This window comes from Phacochoerus africanus, chromosome 2 (genome assembly GCF_016906955.1).
Source record: "Phacochoerus africanus isolate WHEZ1 chromosome 2, ROS_Pafr_v1, whole genome shotgun sequence".
Taxonomy (NCBI): Eukaryota; Metazoa; Chordata; class Mammalia; order Artiodactyla; family Suidae; genus Phacochoerus; species Phacochoerus africanus.
The window spans coordinates 233,776,880-233,799,585 of record NC_062545.1 but is presented as its reverse complement, the minus strand read 5'-3'; positions in this window follow the sequence as shown (position 1 = coordinate 233,799,585).

Genomic DNA, 22,706 nt, shown 5'->3' with positions numbered 1-22,706 from the left:
ATACTTCATCAGTACTGTTTATGTTTTTTTAATTGTTTCTGTTTTTCAAATTTTAAAAAGCAAAGAACCAAACTGGCTATTGTAGAAATTGTTTTCTCAGGGCACTGGAGAGAAATGTTCTCTAGTATATAACTATTCTTTTTTCTTTTTGTTATGAGGAAATATTAACTGAAAAAAGGAAGATTACACAAGAAAATTCAATTTATTGAATTTTTTAAAAAAATTCAGACAATTCAAGTGAAAATGCAAGACAAAGTTTAAAACTAGGAGCATCATCTGGTTATTGGAACAGCTGATGTATTTAGGTATTGAGGAACCTAGGAAAGGTAAAGCAAGGAAGAAAACTAATGTTGGTAGGAGAGAATGGAGAATATTGGTGAGACGGGGAAGGAAGGGATGTCAATCACAGGATAGTGATCTATACATAGCAGTAAGACCACAGGCTTCCAAAGGGGGAGTACATGCCAGTCTCTTGATTACTAATGCCATCTGTGTGATATTGTCTTCCTCACTGCTTTGGCAAGAATTACATCTATATCCTTCTCCCTCTCCCACCTTTCTGCATCACCATTGCCATCCAAATGACAGCCAAACCTACTAAGGGAGTAATCAATTAATGATCAGATGCCATGACTAAATTATGAATCTTTCTCTGGGAAAAGGCAATTATAACTAATTTAACCCCAATAATTTTCTTTTCACCTTTTTTTGTTTGGCAAGAGGCTGTCTTTTCATCCCCAGATCATGAATAAGTGCAAAGTCTCCTAGTTCTCTTTGCTGACATATGGCTAATTACCCTGAAAGGATAAAACAAATCATAATTATGGTCAAGGTGAAGACATTTCTCTCCAACTCTGATCAAATTCATTTCTCTTCCTCTTATAACCTCATAACTCCAATTCAAGGTGTATGTTTCTAAAGAAGGTCATGCTCTAAAATACGACTTTGGGCCCATAGATTTTACACAGTTGTCTCATCATGAGCAAGAACACTACATAAATCCAGGTATTATTGCTGTTGACATTAAATCATGTTAGTGGCCTAAGGCAACATTTCTCAAAGTCTTGTCACCTGATCAGCAACATTACCATCATCGGAAAATTTATGAGTGCACATCCTTGACCTCAACCGAGACCTACTGAATTATAAACTGGGGTAAGGCCCAGAAATCTGTATTTTAACAAGCCTTTTAAGTGATTCTGATGTGCACTAATGTTTTTTGACAACCACTATCTTAAGAAGTAACAGTTAAAGAATTTGATTCAAGTAACAGGGATTATAGCTAAAATGGTAGAATTAACAAACACCTAAATGAGAACAAACGAGATATTTATTCAGAGATTCCTATGGCAAGGGAGTCAGCTACTCTCAATCCACTTGGAGAGACTCAAGGCAGACAGAGAAGTGGGAAAGCATTATAATTAAAAACAAGGAGAAGGCATTAAGTATGTTTGGGTTGGAGGCTGCTGGCATGGAGAACCTGGAGGCAGACTAACTAGAAATGGGACATCTTATGTGACTGGGTTCAGGAACATATATTTGGCTTTCCCTGATTGGTTCTGAGCTAAAAGCAGGTCAAAATGTAGAGAAGATGGAAATCATTAACAAAATCCAGATCATTCTGGACCAATTGCTGCAGAGATGTGGTTTGGCTTGTTGGACTGGATGTCACAATGGTTTGGGGGTCAGAGTTCTATTATCACATTTGATTTGGCTATTGTCTTTTGGAATATTCAGTCTCATAACACCCCAGTACCCTACCTTGGTCATTTTCTCACTTGAGAGAGGTTAAACAAATCAGGGAAGGCTAAAGATCCAGATCTCCACTGCCCAGGCACTATTCAGTTGTCTCCATAGTCCACTGCATCATGATAATTTGACCTTTTTATTTTTGTATCATTATGGCAAGCATCTGACAAGAAAGTGACTATACAGGACCACTTAAGACTCTAGAGAGAATGTAATGATCCAAACTTGTGACCACCATAACAAAAAATGAGAACCATTAATACTCCCTATAAAATCTTTGGAACAAAGATCCTCAAGGGCCCAACTCAGGCCAAGAGAACTAATTCCACAGGCCATGAGAATCCTCCCTAGAGAGTCAAGAAGCTTTATCCTTAAGACAACATGCAGCCTATTTTATCTTGCCTGTTTCATTTATCTAAGTATAACAAGAAATATTGGCAATGGCACAGACACCAAAATGAGTAGCCAACAACAAACCTAAAGCATACGGTGACTGTCCATCTCTACTCATGCCCACAAGTTGAGACTGATGTGTATTCTACATAGAGCATTGGCGGTATCATTAATAACTTCGGGCAGTTAGTGATAAATTTTTTACTGTCCCTTCTATTTGTATGATCTCTCTGATGGTGAATCAGTAATCCTCCCAGAAGGAGTGCTTCAGTAATAAAATGTGATATCCTTTTGGAGCTCAGATGTGGTTCAGAATTTCCATCCTTAGTGACTTATAGAATTAGGTCCTCTATGTACATACAAATCTTAAAATTTCAAGGTGCATGAGTGTTAATATGAGACAAAAAGTACTAGGTATCCTCAGTCCACAAAGGAAGTAGTATCCAAAGTATGTACATGGAGATCCAGGAAGAAAAGGATATGTATATGACATAAGGTCAGACCTAGGCCTTACAATAGCTGTATTATACATATGGATTTCCATTCTTTCCTACATGGCCAGTATTTATCTCATTACAAAGGTTATTGAATTCAAATTTATATTTACTTAGGATCTGATAAATTAATTATAATAATTTGCTCTTTTTCTGAGAGAAACACTAGAAAACTTACACTTTGGTTTGCTGAAGGTCATTTTCCATGTAGATTCAAGCTGAAATGCTATCAGGTGTAATTCCCTACGGTCTCACTTGATGAGACCAAAATTGTTCAGAGGGTTTTATCATGGGGGTCCCCTGTGGTGGATAGTATATGAAACAGTTGCTGAGACTGAGGGTGATCAATAATATTGAAAAAATCTAAGAATGTCATTAGAATGAGTATGTTCTGACCTAGTATTTGTGATATAAAGGATATAAATGAGAAAAAAAGGTCATTAGGAATGTCAATAATCAAGAAAAAAGAAAAGGGAAAGCATCATAAGCAAATAATTTAAAAAACCCAGGAATTATACAGGCATGGTCTGTTATTTTCAGGAGAAGTTGGCTACATCGAAAGTCATCAGCTTGTTCCAAAGGCCTTGATTTAGCTGCCTATTTCTGAAGATAAATAGCTTCTAGAAGAGTTCTAAGAATCTTCAGTTTGAGTTCTTCTATTAGGGTTTTTTCATTGTAAGATCCTCAATTGCTTCTTCATGGTGAAATATGAACCCAAGGATTGTCCTTCCAGAGTATCACTGTTGTATTTGTTATTAACAGCAACTAATAAGATTATTTTATATGAGTTTCAAGAGAAGTTTTCCCTGATGTCTGCTCCAACAGACAAAACCTGATTCAAGAACATGATGAGACAAAAGATCATATTGATGTTGTAGAAAGGTAACCTTAACCTATTGATAATAAGATTTGGGAAGTTGCTAGAATCACCTGAAATATCTTACCATGTCTGTGTACAGCAGATCAGAGTCTAGTACCAGAAGTGAAATCCTTAAATGCATGGGTCTTCCAGTTTTAAGTTCATAGAAGGGCAGCTGATACATCCTCAAGGGAGTGAGCCACATGGCATAAGGTGTAATAAGAGCAGCTTTGGCCAAGGAGACTCAAGGGTTTCTGATAGCTTTTTGCAAGGTGTGCTTAATATATGCCATTGGCTCTGGGTAATGATGGCAGTGTAGTTGCCGAGTAAGACGTAACACTTTACTGAATTCTTTTAAGTCCCCATGAATTTTTATCTTAGTCATTTTATATATAAGTTGGTAAGCCTAAGTTGGAAACAGAAAAATTGAACACCATTTTAGACACTGTGTATTTTGAGCAAAGAAAGGGTTTAAACCGTCTTGAAAATAGATATACAATAATGAAAACATATTCCAATCACATGTAGGGTGGGAACTAGATAAATTTTGTCCAAAAGGAATAAATGTCCTTTAAAGCTTTATTTCATGTCGATATCTTATTTTTAAGGTTTTCTAGCATTATAATGTTAACCTACTGCATATGAAATAAATATAAATTCTTTCATTTTTGAAGTTTCCCAACCAATGTTGATTTAAGATATTAAGTGATATATCTGCAACATGTTGAGTGGTTTCGTGGATAAATTTATTTAATTTCTATCTGAAATCATCTGGTGCCATCAACCAGACCATCTTGTTATGGTCAGGATTATCTGAATGAAGGGCACAATCAGTCTTTTTCCACCCTTCCTTTTCAAAATAAGGAGCTATACATCAATTGCCTAATAGCCTCTTTGCAACCACCCAGAGGCTTATCCTGTAAGGGTTTAGATAGACTCATAACATTAGTTAAAGCTAATCATTATGCATAGTAATTTCATAGAGATTTTCCTTTAGCATCCATATTTTCTCCCTTGGCTTGGTTCTCAACTTTATAATAGCCACCTATCTAGGAAATATAAAAGCATTCAAAAGTTTATCTTCAACTTGTCTATCATGGTGGATGCTACAGAAGAGATGAAAAAGGCTTGTTTGTTTTCAAAGCAACCCGAAAAATCATGCCCCACTTCAAAAGTATACTTGCTATTTCTATAATTGTTCACTCTAAGTTCTTTGCTAGTTTAAATGTTCTAGTAAGTGCAAAAAATTCTGCATTCTGGGATGATTTTATGTCAGGCAAATAACAATATTTTAAAGGAGAGATTAATTTAAGGAGAGCATATCCTGCTTAATATCGCTCAGGTTCAATTTTGAGGTATGAACCAACAACAGATGATAACAGGTCATAATTCTTAATGAAAGTCTCAACAAATCTGAGCAAGGTACTGAAAGTTCCCTATCTGGGGTAAGACAAGCATGAGGTTCCCTTTTTATTGTTGGGGCAGGAGAGCGGAGAGTGGCAGGATTCAGTATATTGCAATAGTGAATATTAATGTGAGAAGGATAAAGTAACAGAATCTCAAGAGGTCAGTCAGAATGCTGAAAGGTACTATGTGTTCTCAATCAATAATGCGACTATTCTGTATGAGGAACCATGAGGTCAAATAGGTTACTGAGAACTAATTCAGCAAAAGCATCAACAGATGCTCTAAGACAAGGGAGGTAAGTCTTACAACCAGGTCAAGCGTAAAGCTACCGTTAAGTGATAGATTTTTAGTGGTTCCCATGATGTTGAGCTATAATCCCTAGGACTGCCCAAATTGCACATGCATAGACAAATACATGTTTGTAGGTATAGAAGCCCTGTTCAGGTTTAGCCTGCCTGAGGAGAGGATCTCTTACTTGTGACTTGGTCAATTCATAAAGAGGTATTACAATCTCAGAAAAACTTGATACTCATTGCCTGCAATGTCCAGGTGAACCTAGAAATTCTTTTAGTTATTGGTTTATGAGGAGTCTACACTATGTTTGGATAATCTTTATTTGAAGAGTGTTTTTCCTCCCTTAATTAAGTCATACTATAAATAACAGATTTTGCTTTGGCAATTTTGTAATTTATCTTTTAAGACTTCATGTTCCTTTTCTGCTAAGGCTGAGAGCAAGTAAGTGTAACCCTTTTTTACAAAATTCTTCATCCTCTGAACAGAATATTTGTTCTTTGAACAAATCATTTATATATTATAGCAAAACTGAGTCACACAGGAAATTTAGATCTTTTAAATCTTGAATGAAGACTTGGGAAAAATAGGAGGGGGCTTCAGTGAACCCAGGAGCATAACTTTCCATATATGTCATTGCCTGCCATAGGTACTGATGGTCCTAGGCTAAAGGAACACTGAAAAGAACAGAGCAAAATTCAACTGCAGTAAAACAGGTAGCTTTGGGCAGACTTGATGCCAGGATGGTATTTATGCTAGGTACTCCTGGGAAGACAGATAAAATTTTTTTAATACTTTGAGATCTTTAACAAATGAAATCCTCATCCATTTGGTTTCTTTACTAGAAGGAGAGGCGCATTACAAGGGCTAGAGCAGAGTATGAGAAGGTCTTGGGATATAAGGCCTATAACTATAGGTTTAAGTCTTTGCTTCTGACTTCAAGGGCTATTCCAGAAGTTTGTGAAACAGTTTGGTAGGATCCATCTGAACTTTAATAAGTTCTGTTCCAATTATTTTTCCTATGTCAGTGGAATTTTTAGTTCATAGCTTGTCTGGTATGGTGTCAAGATCTTTAACGGATTTGCACCAAATACAAGGGAAAAGGCAAAGGTATATGCAGAGCAGACACAATTTTATTCTGAATACTAGAGTCCTTTGGAATCTCAAGAAAGAGTCCCTCTGGTGTGCATTTATATTACAACTCCATTTACAAAGTAAATCTCCCCCTATTAAACTTTCATGAGTGATATGACAGAGCAGGAAGTAATGTTGTTTAGTCAAAGGTCCAAGGGTTACAATTAAAGGCTAAAAGAATGCAAAAAAAATGGTGAAATATTATAAATACCTAGCCTGTGTCCTCCGTTTACTCCCAGGAAGAAGATACGCAAAGATAACAAAGTTTAATGTAGAAACAGTAGTGCCCCCACCTATCAGAAATTGATGAGGTTGATCATATATACTTACAGGTAATTCATCTTGACTGTTCAAGGGTAAGGCAGGGTACCAAATGCTTGCTCTTTCCTTACAGCATCCTCTTTGAATTGAGTTGAGAGATTTTTCTTTGTGTTGGTTTATCTTTTGTAAAATGGAATAGATTTTGTTCAAAATATCCCTTCTGTTTAAAATATCTACATGTGTTCTTGTCAATAGCTGGTCTCTTGAGAAAGCAGTTTGCCATTGGCCCAGCAGTTTGATCTGCAGGGTTTTAAGTTTATTTTGAATCTTGTTATTCTTAAAAAACAATTTCAAAATGTTCTGCCAGGTTATAACACCTTTAGTTCAGGTAAAGGGGATACTTCCCATTCTAATTTCACTTTTTCTCTATTTGGGTGATTGAATTATAGTCCAATTAATTTTCCTTGGAAATGTTTCAATATCACTTTTAGGATGTTTCCCTACTTTGGCAGCCATTTTACCCTCAGATTTATGGAAAAAAAGAAGTCTTCCCTTTGTAGAAAAAAAAAAAGTTGCTCTTTGGGTCAGTTCAATCATTTTTTGCCATTCAAGACTGAGCATCTGAAGTTCTAACCAATGTGTGTAAAGACGGCATGGTCAGGCAGCCCTGAATTCTACACATCCAAAATAATTCTAGATACTTCTATGAAGAGTTGCTGATCTCTAGATTTAGGAATATCTTTAATGAGAGCCTTAATTTTAACATGGGTTAAGATATGACTTCTAATGTTGCCTGTAGACCTAGCTCATGGAGGGGTATGTATCATTAGATCATTAGAGACATTGGTATTTTGGGGTGCTAGGAGAATAACTGGGAAAAGGTAGAGAGAGGATCTGGGCAAGAGGAAGAAAAGGAAGATATCAGTGGAAGTGTGAAAGAATAGTCAAGACAAAGGGGAAGAGGGGAGTCAAATATAGGGAAGTCATATGGAGGAGAAGGAGGGAAAGATTTATGAGGGAAATAAGTCTGTTCTGGTAATGCCTAAGTTTGTCAAATTGCTTATTAGATTTGGCCAAAGAAATTTTCAGTGAAGCAGTTTTTGAATGAAGATTTTGTTTGTTGTCCTTACATACCAATAAAAAATGCTGTCCTTATGTCCTTTAATTTCTAAGATAAGTCTCAGGTGAACAATTTTATTCCAGTCAATGTTTCCCCAGAGTGGACCCCAAAGGCTCACATCATCATTGGTGAAGGCGTGCCATTTAAAGATGTAGGTACAAAAATCAAGATGTAATGGGAATACATATAAGAAGCAGGTTTTTCCTGCAGGACAAGAGGATTTGAACTTAGATGATCCATGAGAGCTGGCAACAGTCGTAAGTGATGCCTGTGCTCTTTGTGTTGGAATGGAGAAGTGGTAAGTAGGCTAAGTAGATTTAAGACATCTTAACAAGACTGGTTTTAGAAACATTTCTGTCTGTCTCTCATTGGTTTCTGATTCAGACGTGAGGGCAAAAAAATACAGAAATTGATAATCACTGAGTTTTGACCATTCTGGACCAATTGCTACAGAAATTGTGGTTTTGCTCTTTGAGCTGGTTCCTGCTGAGGTTGTGGGTCAGGGTTCTAGTGTCATACATGATCTGGCTTATAATCTAATTTTTATCTTTGTTTTACTTACATTTGTAAGAGTAATAGAGAAAACAAAAAAAGGAAATAGGGATAATGAAAGTAATTATTACTATGCTTTATAGCAGAAATTGACATAACACTATAAATCAACTATATTTTAATAAAAATGTTAACATGGCAATAGATGACCAGTAGATCATTTACTGACATGACTTTTTCCCGTGGAATGGGTAGCCATTGACTAAAGAATGAAGAAAAACAATAAGATTGATAATTCTCAAGTTAAGTCACAGGAACTCCCAATTAGTTGATATTTTACTACTTATTTTGCATTATGGACCCTCATTTTGTCATATACCAGAGAATTCTTAGGACATATGCATAGCACAGAGATGAGTGGGGTCCTACTCTCTACTCTTTTCACTCCATCCTGTTCAGGGACTTAAAACTCCTTTATTCCACTCAAGTATGCGCACATGACACACATGAGGATTTGAGTCGTTTCACATTCTGAACCCAGTTCCACATCTGTGGGTTCTATTTTATTTGGATCTGTGATCCCTCATGCTCCCATGAACTGGAGACAATTTATATCTTCTTCTTTTTTTTTTTTTTTGGTATTTTTAGGGCGACACCTGAGGCATATGGAGGTTCCCAGGCTAGGCATCAAATTGGAGCTGGAGCTGCCAGCCTACACCACAGCCATAGCATCTTGAGATTGGAGCCACGTCTGTGACCTACACCACAACTCATAGCAATGCCAGATCATTAACCCACTGGGCGAGGCCAGGGATTGGACCCGCCTCCTCATGGACACTAGTCAGGTTCATTAACTGCTGAGCCATGATGGGAACTCCCAGCAATTTATATCTTAAAGCACCTAGAATTCTTTTCCCCAAGCATGTTTCCAGGGCCTGAGTGGGCACTGTTTCCAGGCTGGTTCTCTCAAAGTTAGGCAGAGCTATAGCTGTGAAGGGTGGTCATTATTGCATATGATAATAACAGGGCTTGGAAGTGCAGATCAGAGTACCCTCATGTGTGCATACAAGGCTCTTCAGCATTTCAGTGTAAATATGTCTTGTTTTTACCCTTCCATATATTCAAATCACTGACAGGTTCAGAAAATCAAAGACTTCTCTGCTTTGTTTTATGTTTACTCCTCATTTGTAGTGTTGTTCAAAAATCAGCAGCAGCATCTGGGAGCTTGTTAGAAATGAAGATATTCAGTTTCCACCCCAAACCTATCAATTCAATATCACTCAATTCAATAATTATATTAACAAGGCTATATCCTCCCCATCCAGGTGATTCATATACCCATTAAAATGTAAAAAACACTCCTTTTGCACCTTAGCTTTCTTCTCTCTTATATTCACTTCAGATTTTTGGCCCATTATATGTTCAGGAAAGGTAGGTTTTATGACATCTTCCTTATCTTTGGTGCTTAAGATTATTTGGCTCATAACTCTATAACATTAGGTGAATTAGTTAACAAATTAATAAAGAAGCTAGACAGTGAATTTATATAAAGTCAATACACTTATACTGACTTTAAACATTGGCCTGTTAAGGATTATTTATTTATTTATTGCCTTTTTAGGGCTGCTCCCGCGGCACATGGCGGTTCCCAGGCTAGGGGTCCAATCGGAGCTGCAGCTGCCCGCCTACACCACAGCCACAGCAACACGGGTCCAAGCCACATCTGCAACATACACCACAGCTCATGGCAACGCAGGATCTGTAACCCACTGAACGAGGCCAGGGATGGAATCTTCAACCTCATGGTTCCTAGTCGGATTCGTTTCTGCTGTGCCAAAAGGGGAACTCCCTGTAAAAGAATTTTAAAAGTCCCCCTCTAAAGGCCACAATGCCAACCTCTGAATTGTAAGTAGGCTAAGAATCTAACCTTGACTAATCCAAGACCATCTGAAGAGTTTTCTGCACAGGGGTTGTTGAGATGAGGCAATCTTTAGTTTTTAATGCACTGCTCATAGTAAAATATGCTTGTGAACACCTGCCAGTAATCATAAATGCTTTCTACCCTAAGAATTTCAATAGGATACTAATACATAAAAGCAAAATTCATCTGGAAATGCTAATTACGTCTAAGCATTTTCCTTGTAACATAACCAGTTTTATCTGGTTCTTTTATACTAAATGGGCAGTGTAATTTTTTAATATAATAAATACTGTTTGTCTCCTTGAATCTCATGCATTATTCTAGATGATAAGATGATTTGTTGCTCCACACTGGTGTTGCTCTATAATCAGCTTATTAAAAAACTTTCATATACTCCTTATCTCTCTAATTAGTACCTAGGAGGGGATCCCTAATGTCTTTAAGGCCCAAAGTTACTGTAAAAACCAGGCATATTCAGTCACGTGCACTAATCCTTGTTTTTTAAAGTAGTACCCATAGTAAAGTACTGGTTAGGGAAAAATAATGTAACAAACATAAAGTGTGCTCCTGCTTTAGAAAATTTTATTAACTCATCAACGCATTCATGAATTAATCCAGTGAGTATTAACCATAATGCTTTTATTTACAAAATACTGCTCCAGTCAATGTGGAAGATGCAAAGCAAAATAGAATGATCTCTGCCCTCAAAGGGTCTCCAGTATTTTTCTATAACATTCTTCTAGGGTGATAATCATATTACTCTTTCATATGTTGAAGAATTCCTAAAATCAATTAAATATATGATGCGTGTTACCACCTTAATGTCTTTACCCCAGCATTTCCTGATAATTTAGGCATTCATTCAACAAATAGCAATTGCTGGAGACACACCAAACACTAATACGCTGGGTACACAGGTGAACCAGAGCATCAATTTACTAACCACGTGGAACTCACAGACTTGTGCTAAGAGGTGGAAATTAAACAAACAAAACTGTATATAATTGCAGAGAGTGATATATTTCATGAAGAAAAAAAAATCGACACCAAAGAAATGAAAATGACTGAAGCTTAAGGGTTCTTTGGGGCAGTGCAGTCAAGCTTTGTAGGCTAAAGTAAAATTTAAGCAGAGATATAAGTAATAACAATAAACCAGCCATGTGTATATCTGGAAGCAAGGGGAACCATGCAGAAGAAATAGGAAGCATAAATTATAAAGTAAAAACAAGCTTAGTAGAGAAATGTTGAAAACTGCATACCCAGCTAAACTAGTTTCCCAGTGAAATATCCTAAAGTATTACTTCTTAAAAGTTATTTAATTTTTTTCTAAAACTATTTATGTCATGGAGCTCAGACCAGATAAATGGAGAACAACAACAAAATTATAGTCGGAACAGAAGATGAACATTTCCACACGTTCAATCACATTTACCAGCCTACTTGAATCTGTATCTATACATCCTACTTTGTCCGCTATTGTTAGGAATAGACCCTCTCTTCTCTGAATGCCAATTGCTCTACTTAGATGGCAATTGGATCTATAGCTTATTGCTTATTCAAAGGCACAGTTTCAGAAACTCTACATTTATCTCATATACCATCTATTTTCCATATGCTCCTAAATTACTCCCTTCTGCATACCAAAATGCTGTTATATGTTCTATCTTTAAAAAATGTAAAATGTTCTTGACTGTAGTCTTGTCTAATATCCTATTTCTCTATTTCCTTTTCTATCTAGACTCCTCAAGAGATTTTATTCACCATGTCTAATCCCTCTCCCTTTCTATCCTTTCCTGAATCAACTCTAAGCAGACTTTGCATCTATATCATTTCACCAAAATGCCTTTTGTCAAGATTATGTATAATCCTCACACTGACAAGTCCAATGGCCAATTCTCTGTCCTCTTCTTAACTAATGGGCAGCATTTGCCACAGGTCACTTCCTTACTCTTAGAACAGATATTTTACTTGGCCTCCAAAAGAGTTCATGGTTCACTTCTAAACTCATCAGCTTGCCATCCTCCTTTGCTGGTTCATATGTATTTAACAACCTCTAAATTTTGGAGCATCCCAAGGCTCAATTCTTGCATGATTTTTTTTTCTCACTACACTGACTCATGAAGTGAATTCAAGTCTTATGACTTTAAATATTCTCTATATTCCAAAATCTCCAAACTTGGATCCCCAGTTCAATGAACTCTATGTTAATGTATGATAAATTCAACTGCATTTGAACCTCATAAGTGTCTCTAACTTGCCACATTCAGGTAAACAACTTCATTCTCCCCAGTTCAAAACTATTCCCCTGAAGTCCTCTTTATGTTAATATAAATGGAAACTTCATTCTTAAAACGTGACTCTCAAAAGATATTTACTAACTGATTAGAGATAATATATTGGCTGAAAATATCCTGGGATTTTGTATTTGTTTTGTTTTGATTTCTGTAATTTATTGAATTATGCTATTAGTTCTTACAATTTATTAGCTGGTTTTCTTAAGTTTTTCAGGTTGACAACAATGATCTTCACATAATTCACATGCTGACTTATTATTTCCTCTTTTCCAACATTAAAACTCATTTGCTTTCTGAGTTATTATAATAAAACTCCTAGAATGATATTAAATGATAACATCCTTGTTAACTTTCAAGCCTTTAAAGGGAATGCTTCTGGTGTTTCACTGTTAAATATAATGTTTATTGTTCATTTAAGATAAATAATTTTTATAATAGTGAGGAAGTAGTCTATTCTTAATTTACTAAGACTTTTATTAGGAACAGATGCTGAAAATGTGTAAAGGCAGTGTTTTGATAGGGAACATATGTTCTTTTTATTTTGTATTAATGTGCTCAATTTTAGTAATTGGATTAAGTCCTTCTTGGTCATTGTGTATTTTTCTTTTATCAACATACCTAAATAGATATAATGTGATTTGATTGGTCTATGGCCTTCGGATGTGTCTTTGATTTGGGTAGGTATTTTAGCTTTACAGACTGAGTTCAGAATTATGCATTATTTTCTACACAGATGAGTTAAGCCCTTTTTGAATCAGTGTGAGTGTGTGTGGGGGGGAGTGTCTTACCCATAAAATCGTATTGGCTAGGATATTTTTAGAGAGTAATTATTCTAGCTTTTCTAACACTTTCATGTTAGTCTGTTCCTCTTATTTACTTATTGTTGAGACAGTTGGGTTCATTTTATATTTTCCTTAAAATTCTCCATTTTATAAAAATTAAATTTTCTTAATATAAGCTTTAAAAGAAATCTTCTAACAAATATTTCAGCATCTTTCCTATATGTGGCCTATCTTCACTCCACTTTTAATGTGTTTTTCTTTTCGCACATTTTCCCTGAGTAAGCCTTCCATGAGGTTGAGTATTTTACTAACTTTACAATTACTTATTAATCTCTTGCTTCCTATTCATTAGCTTCTTTTCAGTTTTAAATAATTCATTATTTATGCTTTTCAGTGTTTTTAAATTTTTTTTGCAGCTTCTTAAATTTGAATGTTCTATTTTCTCTTATTTTATAAAAAAAAGAATTCCAAGCTACACCCTCTCAGTACAGCTTAGGTTAAGTGTTAATTCTTTTTTTTTTTTAGAGAGTTCAGTTATCATTTTGATGTTATTTTGTTATAGGAATTATTCTGGAGAGCAAAATTTTAATTATAAATGATTGATTTGATTGTTGTATTTGTTCTTTTCATTTGTGATTTTCAAAAGTAAATGATACAATTATATGCTATTATAGTTATGATTTCATATAAATATATTGATTATTAATCTGGGAGTAAATGAGAAAACCAATGAAGGGTTTAAGCTGTGGACAGAGCCAATATCATTTTCATTATAGAAAAATCTTTCTGATTTCCATGTGCAAGAGGCAGTTCAGAGAGGCAGGATTAGATAACATATAAGAACATGCTGAATAATGCAGGCAAGAGATCATGGTAACGTCAAATAAAGGACAGTGGACATGGAGAAACATGAATGCATTTATGAGATAGTTCAGAAATAGAGTCAGTAGACTGTAATTGATTGAATGTGAGTATCAAGAGAGGGAAAAATAAAGGATATTTACCCAAATTAACTGGTCTGGCTCCACTTCATTCTTTTTAATGTCTGTATTATATTCCACACAGAGAGAACAATGAGTTATTGAACCACTGTGTTTTTTAGTTGAGTGTTTCCCTTGCATTCTATTTTGTGCCCAGACAAATAATACTTCAATAAGCGTCTTTGAAAATAAATCCTCATATATTAATAGTTGAGTATAGTACACTCGCAATGACATGGTAGAAACTTAATTCTAGCCTTTTCTGTCAGCTCCACATTATGCTCTAGAAAGCACCAATTCCTGGCCCTGTTGTGATCAGAGTGCTAGGAATGAAGCTTCATGTCTCTAGGCAATGGTGACATGATCGTCCCTTCTGTATTCACAATGCAAAAAGAAAGAGAGCAATGAATTAACCCATCTTCCCTGGCTTCACTGAGAGGCAGCTCAGGCTACTATAACAAAATACCAAAGATTGGGTGACTTAAACAACAAAAACATATTTTTTTCACTGCTCTAGAGGCTAGAAAGCCTAAAATCAAAGTCTATGTATGTGTAACTGGGTCGCCATGCTGTACAGCAGAAAACTGACAGAACACTGTAAACCAGCTATAATTAAAAAATAAAAATCATTTCATATATATATGAAAAGAGAATATACATATATATATATATATATATATATACATATATATATATGAAAAAGAATAAAAATCCCAGCAGGACAGCAGGATTTGGTCTGGTGACGGCTCTCTTCCTGCCTTGCAGATGGTCACCTTCTCACCATGCATTCACATGGCCTTTTCTCAGTTAGTGCACAGGGATAAGGAGAGAACAAGCTCTCTCATGTCTCTTCTTCTGAGGGCACCATGATTCTTGACCTAAACCAACCTTAATTACCTCCCAAAGGCCCCCAAATACTATCAGATTGGGGGTTGGAACTTCAACACATGAATTTCTGCAGGACAAAAATATTCAGTCTATAACATAGGCTAAGTTCAAACATTCAGGTTAACCAGAATTAATTGCCTTAAGCATATGGCTGTGACCAGTTTCCACAGACCTTTTTCTGAGCAGCCAGACCACAGGGAATCAGTATTGGATAGGATAACCCCTGACCCTTAATATCATTGGATAGTTTTATTTTGTTTATTTCTCCTCTCCCCCCTCATTCTCCACCTCCTCTCCCTCTACCTTTTTTTTTCTTCTTCCTCTCTCGCTCCCTCTCCTTCTCTCTCTCTAAGTCAACTGGAAAAATCACATACTGTTGGTGGTTAAATTGATGCAACCACTTTGGGAAACAGCTTAGAATTTCTCTAAAAGTTAAACATGTACTTAGCACACAACCTAGTAACTACCCAAGAAAAATGAAGACATATATTCACAAAAAGATTTTTATGTGGATATTCACAGCAGCACTATCCACGGTAGCTCAAAACTGGAAACAATCCAAATGTCATCAAATAGTGAAAAGAGAAACAAAATATCATATATCCATACAATATAAAACTACTTGGCAATAAAAAGGAATGAACTATTGACACAAGTAACAACCATAAGTAAGCCTCAAAAATATTGTAACTCCATAAAAAAGGTCAGACATACAATGCCACATATTACACTATATGATTCCATTACATGAAATTATTAAAAAAGCAAAATCATAGAAACTGTAAGTAGATAAGTGGTTGTCTGACAACTATGATGTCATCCATTCACCCCGCAACTAACATCAAAGTGCACAGGGAATATTTGGGGATAGTATTAGTTTCCGTGGTTGCTGTAACTAATTGCCACTACTTCAGTGGCTTTAAAAAGAAGAAAGGTATTCTCTCACAGTTCTAAAGAGCTAAAAGTCTAAAATAAGTCTTACAGGGCTCAAGTCAAGCAGGGTCACCCTCCCTCAGATGTTCTAGAAATGATATATTGCCTTGCATTTTCCAGTGGCTCGTGGCCCCTTCCTCCATTTTCAAAGCCAGTGGTACAGAATTTCTCTAATTCTGCTTCCTTCTCTTCTGTCACGTGGTCTTTCTTCTATCAATGCCCCCTGTGACCCCATCTTATTAAGATACACGTGATTGCATTTAGGGCCCACCCTCATATAAATCTTTCTACTTCAAGATCCTTAATCACAAATGCAATTTGGATTTTTATTTAATCATATAGGCTAATACTCACAGGTTCCAAGGATTAGTACATGGATATCGCTTAAAGGGGGGAATTCTTTTGCCTACCACAGGGTGATGGAAAGTTTCCATGTCTCAACTGTGGAGTAGTATTAATAGTATATAGAATTCTTTAAACCGTTCACTTAAAATAGTTATACTTTTTGTTTGTTTTTGTCTTTTTAGGGCCATACCCATGGCATATGGAAGTTTCCAGGCTAGTAGTCAAATAGGAGCTGCAGCTGCCAGTCTATCCCACAGCCACAGCAACACTAGATCCAAGCTGCACCTTCGACCTACACCACAGCTCAGCTCACCACAAACCAGATCCTTAACCTACTGAGTGGGGCCAGGGATTGAACGTACATCCTCATGAATACAAGTCAGGTTTGTTGCTACTGAGCCACAGTGGGAAATCCAGCTATACTTTAAAAAAAAAAAAAAAGGCTGGAGAAAAATAGGTTTAAAAAAAAAGGAAGCAAGAGAGGAAGATAATTACCATAAAATGGCAAAGGTATGAGCAATTTGTGAATGGCCAGAAACTACCACACTGTTTAGTAAAGAAATGCAAATCAAATACTACATTTCAGATTTTTAAATGACAACACTCAATATTGAAGAATAATGTGGAAACAAGCTCTTTCATAAATAAAAGAAAAATTTAGTACATTATTTCTGGAAGACATTTGGTCAGAATATAAAAAAAATAAAATGAGCATCATTTTTCAACCATGAAATCACTTTAAGGAATAAATTTTAAAGAAGAAATCCTATACATATAGGAAGATTTACTAACATGAATGTTCGTAACCACAGTTTTATATTGGAAAGTTCTAATCAAATTACTGAATACAACCATAACTAAAGAATATTCAAAAACAAGTAAAAGGGTATATAATATGTATTTGAGAGAAATAAAATTTTATAACCATACATATACATCAGAGTCTTATTTTTTTTGGCAAAGAAAATCACATTTAGCATGGAAAAAATACATTATTTTCTCTTTTGCTTATCTTTATTTGCCAAATGTTCAACATATTTGTACATATAGTAAGAATAGGACATTTAAACACTTTGTTCCCTTCCCCCAAAAAATAAATACTGGTTTAATTTTCTTCCACTTTGTTTTTCTAGTGAGAACCATGAGAAAATTATGGTCAGAGAACCACATCTAAAACTCATTAGGTTCACTTTTAAAAATCGAAAACAAATGAATCTTTCCACTGAAAAGAAAATCATGGACCTGGAGAATAGACTTGTGATTGCCTGGGGGAGGGAGTGGGAGGGATTGGGAGTTTAGGGTTAGGATGCAAACTATTGCTTTTGGAATGGATTAAAAATGAGATCCTGCTGGGTAGCACTGAGGACTATGTCTAGATACTTACAAGGGAGCACGACAATGGGTGAAAAAAGTATGTATACATGTATGTGTAACTGGGTCCCCATGCTGTGCAGTGGGAAAAAAAAAGTGTGTTGGGGGAAATAATAAATAAATAAATAAACAAATAAATAAATAAATAAAAATTAAAAAAATCAAAATCAGGGAGACACTTGAAAGAATATAAATTTTGCAGCAACAGGCCAACCCAATATTTCTTTAGTCCTTTTTCAGAAAACAGACTGATCACCTGAACCAAACTAAAGCCTTCAAAGCAAGACTCTGTTTTTTTCACAGATAGAACATGTGCTGTGCTTATCACTCTTGGCTTCCTTCTTTTTTCCAGTGATCCTCTGCAGACGGTTGTCACTTCATAGACATTTATCTTTTGAGGGAAAAGTCTTAGTGTTTCTTTGGTGGCAGCAATAGTCTATCAACACATTTCATATTTGGTTTGGTAGAGTCAGAGTATATTTAAATGAAGCTTTAAAAACAGATGACATGATACTGACACTTTAGCAAGTGCCCTTCTCGAGGGCCGCTGTAAATAAATATTTTCCTCCAAGGGGATCAGTTTAAGACAAGAAATTCATTGGCACCTTTAAACACCTTTAAAATTTTAAATGATTATTTGTCTAGGATTCAAAAAAGGACACTCTTAACGGAGATTCATGTTTGGGTTTGATTTCCAAACAAGTGAATGTAACAGATGTCTGAATCAGAATTAATTAGAAAATTTTCCACTAAAAATCCACTAAGATTCCCACAAATATTAACATTATGAAGGAATTCTTTTTCACATTTGGTTGGAAGACAATGGAGGGTCTTGTCTATTCTTCAGATATCTCTAACTGTTCATGATTCTACCACTTTTACCTCTCACATTCTCTACCAACTCACTGTGCTTCGTCATTCTACTACTACTCTTCCACTACTCAGAATATTAACTTAAATATTTCTATGTATTCTGTTAAGGTAACATTAGTTGTTGTAACAAATAAACTCACAAATTTAATGGCTTACACAATAGAAGTTTTTATTTTTATTTCCCGCCCCCCAACGGACTATTTGTGTGTTTCTACCTGCTAGTGTTCAGTCTAATTCAAGGAATTCTGTTTCCTTCTATCTTGATAAGAGAGCCCTCAGAATTGTTGGCATCTAATTAGCAGAAAGGCAACAAGGAAATACAGTGATGACATACATGGCTTAAAAATAATAGAGCCCCAAACTACTCTCATTGTATTAATAAAAACCACTTATACGCCCACCCTTAATGCAAGGGGTGCTGGGCTTTGTAGTCCTTGGATAGAAAGTTGCTCTCCAGGATATCTCTACACAATGAAATAGAACAGTACCAGAGCAACTCTAAAACGAATAAGTTACAATCAAGAAGAAGCCAGTCAAGGAAGACCTTAATATAAAATATATAATGTTTACAACAACACACCAATAAGTCCATAGAAGCTCTTGTATCTGTGGTGACATTCCATATGACCCTATGGCATTTGCTCTCTACTTGAATTCTGTAAATATATTAGCCCAAGGCTGACATAAAGAGATGAATTTTACAAAGACCTGGCACTCCAGTATCTTTTCTTAATTTCTTCTAGCACTCATTCCTTTTCAACACATGGTGACCCATAGTCCATTAGTAAGAAATCAATTTTTCCCAGACTGTGAATAAGAGAGATCAGAAATTATATCCCCAGTCTATCTTTAATTTATTCTTCAAATTCTAAGTTTCTTTACACCGTTCATGATTTTCTGATGTCAAATTTTTCATGAAGTCCTAGAAGCCCCTAGGTTATCTAAATATTACTATCAGGGGCTTTTTATCCTGTCAAAGAGGACACCAACTGCCCTATAGAAAGAAATCAAGATATCTAACATATAATGAAAGGGAAACCATATTCAAAGCCTTTGCCCATATGACTTTAGTCTAATTCTGTCAGAGAAACATCAGTTACCTATAAATTGAACCTTTTGGTGCAAAAAACACCAGAATAACAAAGAATAACGGTTTCTATAATTATCACCTCTTATCTTGAATGCAAGCTACAAAAATAAAATCGCATTGTACACAATTACTCTTGCTTTGATGTACAATAGGTTTTGCTCAGTCTGGATGCAAAACTTCAGCCTCTCATATGCTCATACTTAATCAAGAATTTAGCCATCATACACAAAACATCAGAGCAAAAAATTAATAGAGCACTTTTGTGGGAGCATACAGTTTCCTCAATGTGAGAGGAAGTCAAATTTCCAGAAAACACTGGTAGGATAAGCCATTCTTCACCTCCTTTCAGGTACCATAGGCAGCTTTAGAATTTATGCAAACATGTAACAGGGAAGATTTTGACTAAATATATTATCATATGAAATGAGTTAAATATGCTCTTGCCTTTGAATATATAGTTTAGTTTAAGAGACAGCTCTTCTAAATATACATACATATATATGTACACACACAGACACACATCCTCTAACTATAAATGCACACATTCTCATTCATAACACATCTTTATAAATAATGTAGATGAGCATTTTGAGTATTTATGATTTGAAGGTTACCATGAGACATCTTAATTTAGAGCTAATACACTCTGGAGTTAAAAAATTTATCAAACACTTGTCTAGAGTTGATTAGTCCACTCTCCATCACTCTGTTTACTGTGTGTGTGGACAGGTCAGGGTGCACCTCAGCCTAGGGGCATCATTCTCATTGTGCTCCTTGTGAACATGTTCCCAGATTTTGTAACACATCAGTGTTGAGCACCGGAGCAGCGCTAAACACAGCAGTTAAAACCAAGAAAAGAAAGCTTCCCCTCTTCGTTGCTCTCTTAGCAGTTCATTTATTCATGGCACCTATGAAGTGGCCACTGAGCTTTACCAACATGTCAATTATTACAAAACTCAATTAAACTCTCTGATCTTTCTACTTCACTTTTATCCAAGAATAATAATGCCTTCCATACACATTGTTGTGAGGGTTAGATTGGACTAAAGTTGTGAAGCTAAGTAGCCATGTTCAAATGCTCAGTACCCATAGCATCTACTGCAGAGTTGAGGGCATATACCCATTAGGAAGACATAGGTCAAGCAAAAAGGAAAATCTTAGGGTCATTTTCCTTTACAGACTTGTTCTGGGGAAATATAATCCTCTCTGAATATATGAAGTATGTAAATAGGCAAGTGAAATGGAAAACTATCACTTCTGATTAGTGTCTCTACTCCACAATTAGAGCTTTAGAATATCTCAAATGTCAATGTGCCAGTACTGAACTAGCTGCTTTCTGTCTGCATTACCATGAAAGTATATAACAGCTGTGTTGTGCTAACCATGCACACATCCTTTACCTATTCAGATTGAAATCTGCTCTCAATCCTTAATTCCATTTTTCTCATCTTCACATGACTCCAACACCCAGCCCTATCCCTTGCAAACAGTAAGTGCTCAATAAATCTTGGTTGCATTGAGGAGTGACTGAAAAGCAAAGTAAATGAAATACTGGTGATGAAATAGACACGTATGAGACTTGGAAGGAAAACAAAGAATCTGAAGATTTTGAGTAATAAAACTGAGGTTGTGAGAGGGTTGTACACAAAGAATCAAATCACTTAGGCAAGTGGCCACAGCAGCATAGCAGAAGAGAACAGTCCATGATCTCCCCATGCAGGGCAAATAAGCTTGTAGAAATACAGTAATTGTTAATATTATGAAATTGACAAGATAATGGGGAACCACCTTGACATTTGATTACTACTTAGTATTCAAATTCATAAAAAAGTGAGCAGATGTTACCAAAGCAAATGTGACAATGGGTATAATAGAAAAAAAGACTAAAGGGATTTGATTGCTTGCAAGATATATTTGTTTGAGAAAAAAATAAACATTCAAACTTAATACAACAAAAATCAGACATATTTGGCTCATTTCCTTCAATTCTGTTCTATTTTCCTCCAATAAAATTTATTAAATGTTTGCAATGAGACAACTGACAAAAACTTTCACCATTTGTGTATAGCTCAATTGTCCAATATCACCCCTCTCTTTCCTGTCAGGGCCCAACATGGGACTCATGTGGGAATTTCTCATTTTTAACTAGGAGGATTATCCAAACAAGTAAGATCAAAGAGCTAAAAATATCAAGAACCTGAAGTCTGGAAGCCAGAGGATCACAAAAATAGGTGAGGCTCAAGCATCAGTATTTTTAATTCAAAAGTCCAGGTAATTCTAACACACAGCTAATGTTTGAGAAATACTGGGTTAGAGATAAAAGACTAATCTTCCCATAAGCTAACAATGGTGACTTTAGACCTAAATCCTCAGCTATTCCTTGGAACCTACCTTGAGGGAAAGGAACTGGCAACAAATTGTAAGATATCAGCTCAAGTCAAGAAATTATGATTTCAGAACTAGGCTTGGTTCCAACTGAGCACAAAGAAGGAAAAGAAGAAGAAGGGGGAAGAGGAAGAGGCAGAGGAAAAGGAGGATATGGAGGAAGAATAGGAAACTTCAAAACAACCATGTGACGTCCCTGGTTCTACTCTCTGGAAGGAGCTGAATTTTCCAGTTTTCTACTTGCCCATGTCTAAAATAGACAGTGGCAACCTTGGGGGCAAAGCAAATTATATATTCTGTCTACTGCCTGGAGGATATCAGAGGCTCATGAGACATAGCTGGCAACAATCAGAAACATTATAGCCCAGTTCATGGTTTCTTTAACACACAAATTCACAAAAGCATAGAAAATTTCTTACCTGCTTGATGGTAGTCAGTTCATGAGCTGGAAGGCTCATCCACAGCTTTTTTCTTTTTCTTTACAGATTTCTTAAATTTGTTATCCTTCTTTGTCTTTTCAATCACTTACCTTAAGTCTGTGTGGTGTAATCACCTTCAGCTCATTAGCTTCTACAGTAGAGCTGTATGTTCAATCTTGTTTTTTCCTATGCTGTTCGTCCAGATAAAAATCACTTACCCCACAG